Raw genomic sequence first — 14,596 nt, forward strand, 5'->3', positions numbered from 1 at the left:
AATCTAAACATGTTGATGATCTCTTGTTTGATTTTAGCTCGTGTCTTCGAAAGCCAAGTATTATGTCTAGAATGTTGAGAGTACTTTTAAAAACTTTAATTGATTTCACACTTTGAATGAGTCCTCAAAACTTCACACAATCGATACTTTGAGGATGTAGCCAAGTCAAAGCATAAACCAAACATAGTAGGAAGGATCCAATGTCTATAATGTACTTGACATGGTGGAGGCATGGGCTTTAGGTTCACTTTGTTGTACTACATGTTGACAATTCATCTTTTAAACAACTAAACGTACACAGATTTTCAAACTCTCATTTGTAAAGACATTAGGTAGTGTCTATTATATGTACATAAGTTAACATTCCAAAGTATTCTAAATCTCAAGCAAGTATTTTCCATGTGCATGCATCTTTAGGACCCTACTAGTTGCAACCAATAATCATTCTTTATATTCATTTACAATAGTATAGCCCCTTTAAAAGTGCGTGTATGTGCATTATTCATATGTTTGAGTAATGGTCTCATGAGTTTGTAACAAGCTTTACTTTTATAATGTTATAACAATGTCATTTCCCCCATAGCTTGCCCATGCATTTTGTTTTGCTTACATATATACAATTGTTTTTCATGTGCTAGGCCCAAGGTCTGCTTCTATTGCTATTAGTAAAACTTGGACACAATAAAGCTTAGTAGTTTGGTCAACATGGAATGGAAACATGTTGATAATGATCTCTTGGTTCGTGACTTTAAAAATTCTCAATAAGTTTAAACATTTTCTTCAACATACTTAATGGCTTCTTTTTCTACTTATAATCTTAGTGCTTAGAGATCTCATTCTATGGTGACAAAAAACTTCTTATAGCTTGCAAAAAAAAAAAGGAAAACTCTTATGAAGCCGAAGTCTGGTAGGGGCATGGTAGCTCTCAAAGATGAGAGTTTGGGTTAAGAGAGAAAGGGAGGGGGATGCTATGAGAGAGAGAGAGAGAGAGAGAGAGAGAGAGAGAGAGTAAGAGAGAGAGATTGTTTTAACGAGCATGGCTATTATCAACCAATAAATTATTTTTTCTTGATTCACAAGCTTTATTTGTTGGTGTGCTAAGGTAATGTAGTTTTCTTAGAATAAATTACCAGACAAGGTGCATTTTATTTAAGTGTTCTAAACCTACATGTATTTTGGCACAAACCTCTATTTAAAATGGACTTTGAAAGTAAGTCACTAGTCTCTTACTCTCAATTTAAATATTTATTTGACTTCATTCGTTTTATCATACACATGATGAATGAGGTTTCTTGTGATTTCCTTGTATCCTTTCCTAAAGAAGAAGAAAGCCTTTATAGAAAGGTAGATCGACATTACTCTACCAAACACACACACACACAAGAGAGATGGATGGCTTAACTTTCTTATATTCTCTCTTCTTCTCCATAACCATTAAGATAAGAGTACATACTATAAGGAAAAGAACTCTCCTACCAAAATATACAAGGTCGATCCATAATGTGAACCCGACCGACTACATGAGCTAGTGCTATAACTATGCTATAACTACCAAAACATACAAGATCAGTCATAGTATGAACATGACTACACGAGCTTGTGCTATAACTATACTAAACTAAAGTGGGTGTGCTATAACTATAATAAACTAAAGTGGATGTGCTATAACTATAGTGTGAACTCTACACGAGCTGGTGCTATAACTATGCCATAACTCTACTAAACTAAAGTGGTTGTCACACAGCCTATAAACTAGGCCACTAGCAGCATATCACCCATAATCTCACTAACCATGCTAGTGGCACAAGTGTGGAGTTGTCATCATGGTTGTGTTATCCATATCTACACAAGTTGTTGAGCTCGATGTCTTAATATACTCAACTCCATACCTTGCACTTGAAGTAAGCTCTTGAACCTATGGAGCTTATTTGTACCTAATGCCTTTGTGAAGATGTCAGTTTCTTTATCCTCTCTACTGACATAAACCAAATCCACATCACCTGATAGAACCTTCTCCCTCATAAAATGATAATGCACCTCAATGAACTTTGTCCTAGCTTGATACATTGGGTTATTCGTCTCGCCAACTCTATGTTACTCATGTTATCACAATAAATGACAACAACCATATCCATGAGCTTACCCATACCTGCAACAAGTACCTTCAACTAAGCTATGTCACATGCTACCATAGCAATGTCCCTGTACTCATCCTTTGTACTCGACAAGTAACTGTTAGTTTCTTCTTATTACTACTCTCAAGCTAATAGTAGCATTCCCAAAAGAAAACATAAAGCTACTTGTAGATCTCATGCTACTAGCCCAATCTGCATGTGTATATCCATATACTTATACCTATACTCTAACCTCATAGAACAGTCCATGGTGTACTATGGACTTTATGTACCTCAGTATCCTCCTAGCCATATCCAAGTGTGGCTTATGCGAGGCCTGCATAAAATGACTCGCCAATCTAATAACATAGCTCAAATATGGCCTAGTGATAGTCATATAGATTAAACTCCTTATACAATGTGCTTGTTCATAGTAGGGTCCTCCAAAAGATCACATGTACCTGCCAATTTTTTCTTTTGCTCTAATGGCACTGAGATTGGCTTACATCTTGTCACACCATACTTGGACACAACATGTCCAAAGCATATTGTCTTTACAAAAGCCAAATCCCATCAATGTGGTCTAATCACCTATATACCCCCACGAAATATCGCAACTCGCCCAAATCCCATCAATGTGATCTAATCACCTATTGTCCAAATCCCATCAATGTGATCTAATCACCTATATACCCACGAAATATTGCAACTCGCCCAAATATTTCATGTCGAACTTTCTCTTAAAGAGCATCTTCACCACCTCATGAATGTTAACTTCATTGCCCCTTGTGACTATTTAGTCATCAACATAGATGACTACTAGAATAATTCCCCTATTAGTCTTGTTCACATAAAGTTTAAAATCTTATGTAGACATATGAGATCTAATAGTGACAAGATACTCTCATGTCTTGTCTGACCATGATCTAGGAGCGTGCTTCAAGCTATACAAGGCTTTACGTAACCTGCAAACAAAATTTGGGTGCGCATGGTCCTCATATCCTAGTGGGACTGCTCCATGTAGACCTCCTCCTATAAATCATCATGTAAAAAATCATTCTTTACATCCATTTGATGTGAAGACCATCCTTTAGGGGCAATTATAGAAACACTGACTACTCTCACAATTGCCATCCTAGCAACTAGGCTGAAAGTCTCTTCATAGAGTCAATCCCATAGGTCTGTGCATATCCTGTGGCTACCAATCTTGCCTACTCATAGACCTATCTAAATTCTTCTTTACTTTGTAGACCCACTTGTGTCAAATTTCCTTCTTCTCCTTAGGCAAGGGAACTACATCTCATGTCTTATTTACATCCAATGTAGCCATCTCTTCATCCATGGCATCTTTTTAATAGTTATGTCCAAGTGCCTCCTTAAAACAATGCAGCCATCTCTTCATCCATAGCATCTTCCCAATGCTTATGTCCAAGTGCCTACTTAAAACATAAGCATCTTCCCAATGCTTATGTCCAAGTGCCTACTTAAAACAATGCAGCCATCTCTTTATCCATGGCATCTTCCCAATGCTTATGCTCAAGTGGCCTCCTCAAAACATGTGAACTCTATCTCTTGTATTGCTTTGACCATATATGTATAATGATGGGCTCTATACACATCATATCTCAACTTGTCCATTAGATATCTGACCCTTGTAGACCTGCATATGCCTAGATCACTACCAGGTGTTCTCAACACTACTTTGGCCCTTTTGTACACCAGGTGTAACAATAATTAGGATCCAAAACTCCTCATGAAGGCTCTATTAAAACGAGCTAGTAACCCAATCAACAAAGGAATGACCTACTGAAACATTAGGCATTATATGAAAGGCTGATCCACCTTCCCTTTTTCCTTTTATGATACATGTAAAATTTTTAAATTTTCAACACTTGTAGGTACCACTAAATGATGTGTCAAAATTCTTTGCATTCTACTAAGAAGACTCTCGTGGTCCACTAAGTGCATGTGATTGTTGCTTTTATTCGTGTTGCTATAGCCATATTGTTGTTTACATCTGCCTCTATGGAATCCTTCCATTGGTATATACCATCTACTCATCTCATTAAACACAACATCCTTGCTCACTTGCATCTCACATGTATCTCACACGTAGTGGGGTTATAGATTTATAACCTTTCAACTCAAGGGAATATCTAAGAAAGATATATTTTTCTACTTTGGGATACAGTTTGCCTCTTGTTTATAATATAAACTATAGTTGCTATTACTTCAGCCCTAAAATAATGATGCCTTCCTTTCTCATTCATTAATGCATAAGCAACTTTTGTAATATACATGTTCTTCCTTTATGTAACCCCATTTTGTTTGTGGGGTATACCTGTATATAAATGCGTCTTTATCCCATGCTCTCTTAGATAATCACTGAATTCATTAAAGAAATATTATCCCCCACCATTTAATCAGTATATGCATGCCTTTGTCTTTCTTAGTTTTGAAACTCTAAAAGTTTATAAATACTTCACTTTTTTCTTTCATAAAGTATACTCACACCTTTCTAGTGTGATTATCAAAATGAAAGATACATAATAGTGGCATCCTTTGATCTGTGTTATCTTTGTTGGTCCCTAAACATTAGAATGAACCACATGGTCTTTGACTTATATTTTTGTCATGTTGTGAAAACACAAACTGTTTTGGCATACTTTGCATACTTTATACACTCCATTCACTTTGAACTTTGGCAAACCTATTAACTATTTTGGGCCTACATATTTTTTAGCCATTGAATATTGACATGAACAATGCTTTGATGCTAAATTTCAATGTCTAGAATCACACATGTATCATGTGCAAACATTACATCCTTTACTTTAGGCATGTTTATATCTAATATAAACATTCTACCAATTCTGTTCCCCTTTGAACCACCACCGCAAGACACTAGTTGAAATCTTCTATACAATTACCATTTGTCCAACAGAAACCATGTTCTTTGTAATGTTTGGAACATGAAGTATACATCAACTAGGTAATTCATTTTGTCATCTTGCATAGACAATGACACCTAATCAGCTAATATGCATAATAGGATGCATAGTATCATCACTTGTTTCCACATACCATTTTATGCATGTCTCTAAACCCCTCCCATGACTGACTGGTTAGAAGTATCTGAATCAACATACCATATATCTCCAAGATTTCGTGGAACTAAGCATATGGTACATCACAAAAAGCTGCTTACTTCTATCTTTAGCTTCCTTTCTTGAAGATGTATAGTTCCCTTACTATAACTTCTCACTTTTTAATGTCATTCTACTTTTTATAGTAGTCCTTCGCCATATGCCTTGTTTTGGCACATAGCAATAGCACTCCATGCTATTTTCAATTTGATTTCTTTGCCGTCCACCTTGGTCTCTCTAGCTCCCCCTGCCTCTAGAGTGGTCTCTTCCACCTTCCTGTTGTTGCTGACCATGGTTTCTACTTCCAAAACGACATGCACTTCAGTCTCTAGATGACCATGGTTTCTACTTCCAAAATAGCATATGCACCTCGATCTCTAGATGAAGATATATCTCTACCTCTATCTATGTCTATGTGTAGAAGGCACCCTTAAAGATGATTTTCTCCTAACATTCATCTTCTTAGTGATCATCAGGGCTATAAGGTCCTCAAATTTTGGGAAGTTTTTCCAAGTTCGGATAGATGTTCAAAATTGATCATAGACTTTGCCAAGCCCATTCAATGTGACCTTATCGTCATCATCAATAGAGGTAAGGCAATCTATAAGCCCTTTCACTTTTTCTAATACCTAGCTTTTTAATTGTATCTTTGTTACATTGGTACTTATGCTATATAGCTTAACCAAGGTATCCCATATATCCTTAGGTGTCACTATATCCTGTATATGATCGATTATAGCATCCGACATGCTAACAGTTAACCAGTATATCACTTTGCTTGCTTTCTTATGCCAAGACTTAAAGGCTTATTCCTATTGAGGAGTGACATTTTCTTTCAGAAAGCTCTAGCTCTTTCTTGTCTCGTCACCTGAAACAAACTCCCAATATCCTTTTCCCATGAGGAAGTTTCTCATCCTAGCTAGCTTCTCTCTCACAATCTAGGATAGACTATCAGATATGATAGTGTAGCAACTTACGAAACAATGCTTGAAAAACTTTTTGCACTTACTCAACCTATAATCTCCAACACAATCACATCACCTCTTGCGATACTGTAAACATGTTATACTACCATATAATGCCATTATGTGTAAACTACTCACATAGAAATACATTCGTCAACAACCTACAAATCTCATATTCTCTTCACATAATTTTCTTCAACTAATTTTATGTCATAACTATACATCAAACAAGAAACTCGGCATACATAGTCAAAATTGACACTTCCACAAAAAGTGCATGTAGAAAACTTGTAGAGCCAAAATGGGGTCTGAAATGACCTAGAATCTAAATTCTAAAACCACTCAAGTCCTACAGACCTTTTCCACATAATATAATGCCTCTATTCTTTATAAAGGGTGGATCAAGATGTGATAATGCACCTTATAGTAGGTGCCTGCATGCTGCACCTATTCTCTTGACTAGCAGCATAGCTACTTGCAAAAATTTACTTCCAAATCAAGATTGCTCAAACATTGAGCTATGCTTACCTTGACTTGTCATGGGGGGGACTTGTCAATTCTTAAGCTCGTATCTCTTGAAGAATCGAAGCTCCAGTTGGTACTAGCTTCTTCTCCTCCAAATCCCTCTCCTTGTTGTCACCTCAAGGAGCTCCACGTACACTGACAAAGGGCTCTCACTTTTTCTCTCTCACAAAAAAAAACACATGCACCAAGAATCATACACTCTACTCTCATCTCTCTCTCACACAAGATTAGAGCACAAGAAAGTAAGTAGACAAGCAAGACTTAATTGGCACAACAAAGGGGGATTATGTCCTTGATTATGAGAAAAAAGTTACTTATATATATCTGGCCCTTATTCACACTTGGGTGCCTAAAAAATTATTATAAGCTTAGTCATTGACCAGCTTTTCTCATAAAACATTTTATAGTGCCATTCATGACACTTATTATAAGAAATCTCTCATGTTGTGTAGAGAAGAGATGTTGAACCCAAAATGGGGTTAACATTGCCCCCTACCTAATGTAGGTTTCATCTTGATCGTATGAAGATTTTATATCTGGATCTTCAAGTTTGTAGGTGCATTAGGGTTCACCTGAGGTAATAAAATGGTGCCAATACCCTATGTCAATCATTCCTTCAAAGGTAGTATGCATGTAAGATGGCATGCATCTTAGTTTATGGTAATAGGACATGGCAACATCTTTCTCAAGGCCTTTGTTAAGATCAAACTTCATGCATTCTCTACTGAATATATAGACATAATCATCATGTTGATCCATAGGACTATTAAGAGCTTAAAGAAGCTAAATGTTACCATAACTAGTAATGGATCATGAATATTTCTCCAAGCTTTTATTATTGTCAGCATGTAATTGCATTGTAGGTTTAAGGTATCAAAGTTATAATGTTTGAAGAAGGGAAATTTGCAGTAATAATGGGAATCTCTTTCTTTATGAGCTTTGAAATCTGCTTTGGTCAACCTTCTTGGGTTTGCCAAGAGTTCCCGTGGGAGATCTTATTTAAATGTTGGCATACTCCAATATTTCAAGGAAGTGCATTCCCCATGTTGGTTGGATATTGTAGCAATCTGTTGTGTAATTTCCATTAGCATTTGGATTTATTTCTTTATATCCTTCTCTCTGCTCTATAGTGTATGCGATCTACTATCTTTTGTAATGATAATTGATCATGTATATGATACTTCTAATTTCTAAAAGATCTACTAGTTCTGATTAGCTAGCTTGGTGTGCTAGGCCATATTTTCCCATAATGTTCCTTCCTCTACCATTGGCATTGATTCTAATATATCTGGCCTTAGAGCTTTGACGAGGTAAGGTAACCATGGATGCTTGTGTGTTGTTGCATAGGCTTTTGGAAAAATTGATGTTGTTTAGATCGAACAATATAATTTATTGTTGCAAGAATTTCATCACATGAGTTTGGGTTTTAACAATGGTGGCTACATACCCGATCACCAGTTCATTATTGACTTGCCGACATGTCCATGTGTTAATCCAATTCTAGGATTAACAAGAGCTCCCGCCATTATCTTACATCAAGGAGTCATGGTAGATACACCATGAAAAGATGCAGGGGAGAAGAGAGCTTGAGCTCTTGCAAAGCACACACACACTCACAAAACCCTAAAAGAGAGCACACAAGGTGAGAGGCTGAAAATCTTCTTCTTCTTCACACAACACTCAACACACCATACACAAAGATAAGAGTACACACAATATGAAAGGGTACTCAACCAAATACATACTAGGGTTCTCTATAGTGTGAACCCAACTAAATGAGCTGGCGCTATAACTATGCCTGGCTGTCACACAGCCTGTCATCCCACTGGCCGCATATCACCCATGATCTCACCAACCATGCCAGTGGTGTAAGTGTGGGGCCTATCCCCCAGGCGGGTCATCAGTGTCCACCGTCTCACTAGATGAGCTCGATATCTCAACACTCCCCCTCGAGCTCAACTCCATCTCATGTACACCAAGCAAAGCCCTGAATCTGCGGAGCTTCTTTGTACCCAATGCTTTGGTGAAAATGTCAGTGACCTGATCCTGTGTGCTGACATAAACAAGGTCAACGCCTCCTGCCAAAACCTTCTCTCTGACAAAATGGTAGTGGACCTCTATATGCTTCGTGCAAGCATGAAAAATTGGGTTCCTGGCCAATTGTATGCTGCTAATGTTCTCACAGAAAATGACAACTTGTCTATCCGCTGATAGACCCAAATCTGCAAGTAGCTTTCTCAACCAAGCTACCTCACATGCTGCCATAGCAGCACCTCTATACTCGGCCTCTATATACTGGATAGAGCAACCGTAGGCTGCTTCTTGTTGCTCCAAGTCACAGCAGCACTCCCCAAAGAAAACATGAAGCCACTAGTAGATCTTCTATCTGAGATACTACCAGCCCAATCAGCATCTGTGTACCCATGTACACATATCTTTGTCTCAGTTTCATAAAATAGTTCACAATGCAAAGTAGACCTCACATACCTCAGTATGCGTCTCAATGCATCCAAATGCGGCTTCTGAGGAACCTGCATAAACTGACTCACCAACCCAATAGCATAGCTCAAATCTGGCCTGGTGATCATCATGTAGATCAACCTTCCTATTATGCGCCTATACATAGTAGGATCCTCCAAAATCTCTCCTGAATCTGCACTCAACTTGCCATTCTGATCCAATGGCACTGAGATAGGCTTACAGCCTGTCATACCATACTTGGACAACATGTCCAAGCCATACTTTCTCTGTAGTAATCCAATACCATGTGGTGACCTAATCACCTCAATGCCTAAGAAATATTTGAGCTCCCCCAGATCCTTCATCTCAAACTTCTGTCTAAGCAAGATCTTTACATCAAAGATCTCTGCATCATGGTCCCCCGTAATGATCAGGTCATCTACATAGATGACAACAAGCACAACCCCTCTATCACTATGTCTCACATACAGCGAGAAATCTGCATTGGCTACATGAAAGCCAATACTGACAAGATATTCAAAAATCTTGTCAGACCATGCTCTTGGTGGTTGTTTTAAGCTATACAAGGCTTTCTTCATCCTGCAAACATGCTCGGGGTGACTCACATCCTCATAACCAGGTGGTTGCAACATATACACCTTTTCCTACAAATCCCCATGCAAGAATGCATTCTTTACATCCATTTGATGTAAAGACCATTGCTTTGACGCAGCCACTGCTATCACAACTCTCATTGTTGCCATCTTGGCAAGTGGGCTGAAAGTTTCCTCATAATCAATGCCATATGTATGCGCATATCCTTTGGCTACCAATCTAGCCTTGTACCTGCTTATTCTTCCATCACTGTTATGTTTTACTTTGTACACCCACTTGCAGGCTTTCTTGCCTTCAAGGGCAATTGCACTAAATCCCAAGTCTCATTTCCATATAGTGCATCCATCTCCTTATCTCCATAGCTTTCTCCCAACACACATTTCTAACAACCTCATCAATGCATGTGGGCTCTACAACCTGTACAACTTTTGCCATGTATGCATAGTGATGTGCCACATAACCATCATAGGTAAACCTTTGCACTGGATTCTTCACTCTCCTAGATCTTCGCAGCTTGGCATTCATGGCTTCCATAGCCTTCTTTACACCAGGTGTTCTCATAGCTGGTATCCCAAGATCCTCATCAAGGCTCATCTCTGAACCACTAGACTCTCCATCAACATGAGAATGCCCTGCAGAAATGTCAGGCATACTAAGGGGCTCAACCACTTTCTCTTTGCCTTTATGTGATGTACTAATCACATTTGCAGGACTGGTATTACTTGCATTTTATGTAACCACATTTCCACTCACATCAGCCCCAATAGCTTCTTTTTCAGCAGCATACCAGGCTGATCATCTTATAAAAAACAACATCCCTGCTTAACCTCAACTCACGTGTAGCAGGGTTATAACACCTGTATCCCTTTTGCTCAAGGGAATACCCAATAAACACACATTTTTCAGCTTTTGGATCCAGCTTAGTTCTCAGCTCATCTGACACATGCACATATGGAATGCATCCAGATGAGACAAATCAGGTTTTCTGCCAGTAAACCTCTCCTCTGGAGTTACATCATGTATGGCTGTAGTTGGAGTACTGTTCATGATGTAAACTACAGTAAAAACAGCCTCAGCCCAATAGCTATGCGGCATATTCTTCTCTCCCATCAATGCTCGCGCAATCTCAACAATGTGCCTGTTTTTTTGCTCACAGCAACTCCCTTTTGCTGTGGAGTGTATCTGCATGTAAACTGTCTCTAAATACCATTCTTCTTAAAAAATTCAGAGAACTCATTGGAGAAGTACTCTCCCCCTTCATTTGACCTTAGGCACTTTACATGTTTCCCTGTTTGCTTTTCAACCATAACTCCGAAATTCTGAAAAATGAGTGAACACCTCACTCTTCTCCTTCATGAAGTATACCCACACTTTCCTTGTGTGGTCATCAATAAATGTCACATAATACCTGCAGCCTCCCATAGACATGGTCTTCGTAGGACCCCATACATTTGAATGCACAACATCTAGTGCATTTCTGCTCACATTTCTGTCACATGGAAATACATGCTTTGTTTGCTTTCCAAATTGGCATGCTTCACATATTTTCTGCATATCTTCAACTTTAAACTTTGGCAGCCCTGTCACAATTCCTTTAGTCTACATAGACTTCATTCTCTGCACATTCACATGTCCAATTATTTTATGCCAAATGTCTGTGTTTGCAACAATTCCTGAACCATTTGCAATCATCGCAGCACTCACTTTAGGCATGTTTACATTCAATGTAAACATTCTGCCCACTCTATTGCCTTTTACAACCAACTTGTACTTGTCTTTAAAGTCTTCAACATAACAACCATCAGGGTTAAACCAAACCTGCAAACCCTACTCAATCATCTGGCTAATTGAAACCAGATTCTTTGTTATGTTCGGAACATGAAGTACATCTACAAGGTACTTCACTTTGTCATCCTGCATAGACAATGGCACATCTCCAACATGGGCAATTGCATGAGCAGTGTCATCCCCTGTTTCCACAAAACCTGGTCTTTCAAGGTTTTTCATCTCCTTGAACCACTCCCCATGACTTGTCATGTGGTTCGAAGCACCTGAATCAACATACCATACACCATCTTTATGTGCTACTTCAACATTTTCAGACATGGCATTAACGACATGCTGCATAACAAACAACCTTTCATTATCCTCATTGTTTCTGCTCGAGGATGCATAGTTGTTTTGCTGCAATTTCCCATTTTGCATGTCAGCCTGCTTCTTATAACAATCTGCCTGCACATGTCCAGGCTTACCACAATAAAAGCATCCACATGTATCATTATACTGCCTTTGCCAATTTCCACGACCTCTTTGACTCCCCCTGCCTCTGAATTGGCCTCTTCCACCTGCGTGTTGTTGTTGTGAATTCTGGGACTGTTGTTGTTGCTGCTGCTAGCCATAATTCTGATTACCTATTTGGCCACCTCCTTGACAGCGTCCACGGCCTCCTCTACCTCGTCCTCTTCCTGAACTTGTGTAGAAGGCCTCTTGCTCTGAACTGTTTTTGTTTTGTGAATATTGTTGGTCTTCACCCAAGCTCTTCTCTTCTATAATCAACATAGACACCAAATCTGTGAAATTGGGAATGTTTTCCCGAGTTTGAATAGACGTCTTGAACGCCTTGTATTGTGGCCCGAGACCACGTAGACAGACTTCCACCTTATCATCATCATCTACTGAAACGCTAATAGATGCAAGGGATTCCACAATACCCTTGATCTTCAATGCATAGTCATTCACAGACATACTCTTTTTCTCCACAGTATGAAGTTCATTCTTCAACTGTATCTTTCGTGCCCTGGTATTCATTTCATAGAGTTTTACCAAGGTGTCCCACGCCTCCTTGGGGGACTTGGCATCCTGTATGTGCCCAATCATGGTGTCCTGTATACTGATAGAGAGCCAATACATAACTTTTCTGGCTCCTTGGTTCCAATCCTTGAACTCTTTCACATTTGCAGCAGCAGTCGGATTGATCTCCGGTATCTCCGGTGCCTCTTCATGCTCACCTTCTATGTAGTCCCAGTAACCCTTTCCCATCAGGAAATTTGTCAACCTGAACCTCCAAGCATGGAAGTTGTTCTTGTCAAGCTTCTCAGCAATAATCTGGTTTATGCTATCATTTGACATCTTGCCAGACACACAAATTTACCAAATCAGCACTTTTGTTTGTCCTGCACAAACCGCTGTATTTTCTGCAGCGGTACTGTACTACACTCAAATGTCAAAGCCAGTGACCTCAATGTGCATACATACACACAATGGCAATTGTTGACCTCCTTGTAGCACTCAGAATGTCTTCACAACCAATCTGTCTTCTTGTAGTTCTTAAAACAGAGTTCTGCATAGAATTGATGACTTATACGCAGTGCTCGAAATTGCCTGCTTTCTGAAAAACGGAGGTCCTAACGTGCCCGAAACGCTTTTTCGGCCCAAAAAACCGCGTCCGATAAGACAATCTAGTTGCCCTATAGCTTTACTCCCGCGAAGAAAGCTCCTCAATCAGAGATCATTTGTTGCTGGTGCCTCCCGTAGAGCTCCCGATAAGGGTGTAGTCGCCAACACAAATAGGGAAGAGTAGATGAAGCTCTTACCCTCGTACCGCTTCCTATGCTTCTCTTGCTTGCAGAGTAGCTCAGCCCTTAGCATGAACTAGGCTCTGATACCATGAAAAGATGCAAGGGAGAAGAGAGCTTGAGCTCTTGCAAGCACACACACACTCACAAAACCCTAAAAGAGAGCACACAAGGTGAGAGGCTGAAAATCTTCTTCTTCTTCACACAATATACAAAGATAAGAGTACACACAATATACATACTAGTGTTTTCTATAGTGTGAACCCAACTAAATGAGCTGGCGCTGTAACTATGCCAGTCTCTAGAATGGCTGTCACACAGCCTATCATCCCACTGGCCGCATATCACCCATGATCTCACCAACCATGCCAGTGGTGTAAATGTGGGGCCTATCCCCCATGCGGGTCCTTAGTGTCCATCGCCTCACTAGATGAGCTCGATATCTCAACACACCAAAGGGTCATACATTCAAGATATAAAGCAATAGCGTCCAAAGCTACAACTTGGGGACGGGCGCCCGTAATGGTGTGATGGAGTATTTATGGCGATTCCTGCTTCAAGAGCGTGTGGTAGCAAGTTAGGATGAAGTCCTAAGTGATGTACTTCATGGATATATTATGAGAGTAGTCATTGTAATAGCATTAGGCCTCTTATAAGCCTAAAGTGCCCAGCCGACCATAGTTTAAGTGAGTGTGAACACTTATGGCCATGCATATAAGTGAATTTCTCTCATAATATAACATACCTGTGCAATTGAGTCTTGCTCTTGCTAATCCTCTTGCTAATCTCTCTCCCTAATGCATGCTAGTGAGTGTTTGTGAGTGAAGTGAGGTGAGAGGAGGGACGAGGACCTGTAGTGCAACGCGGCGGTGTGACAATGCTCGCAGGAGACGCGGTGGAATTGCTTCTCAAGGAATTATGGAGCTTGGATACCTTAAGTATGAGCTTGGCCATTGGAAAGATCCTCATGACAGTTGCAGTTCATTAGGTGATATCTTTTTGGATGTGTTTCAAGGAGGGTTAGGGTGAGCTATACCATTTTTGGCGCTGTTGTCGGGGAGCCATCCCTTGGCTTTTTCCATCATTTTGTCTCTAATCTACGCATAGCCCATAGCCCATTATCTTGATTAGTGGTTTTCCATAAAAAAGATGTGTATTTGATAGTGATTTGTGTGAGATTTGGTGTAGAATAGCTC

Source organism: Cibotium barometz, chromosome 47, assembly GCF_041138505.1.
Source record: "Cibotium barometz isolate CiBa-2024 chromosome 47, ASM4113850v1, whole genome shotgun sequence".
Taxonomy (NCBI): Eukaryota; Viridiplantae; Streptophyta; class Polypodiopsida; order Cyatheales; family Cibotiaceae; genus Cibotium; species Cibotium barometz.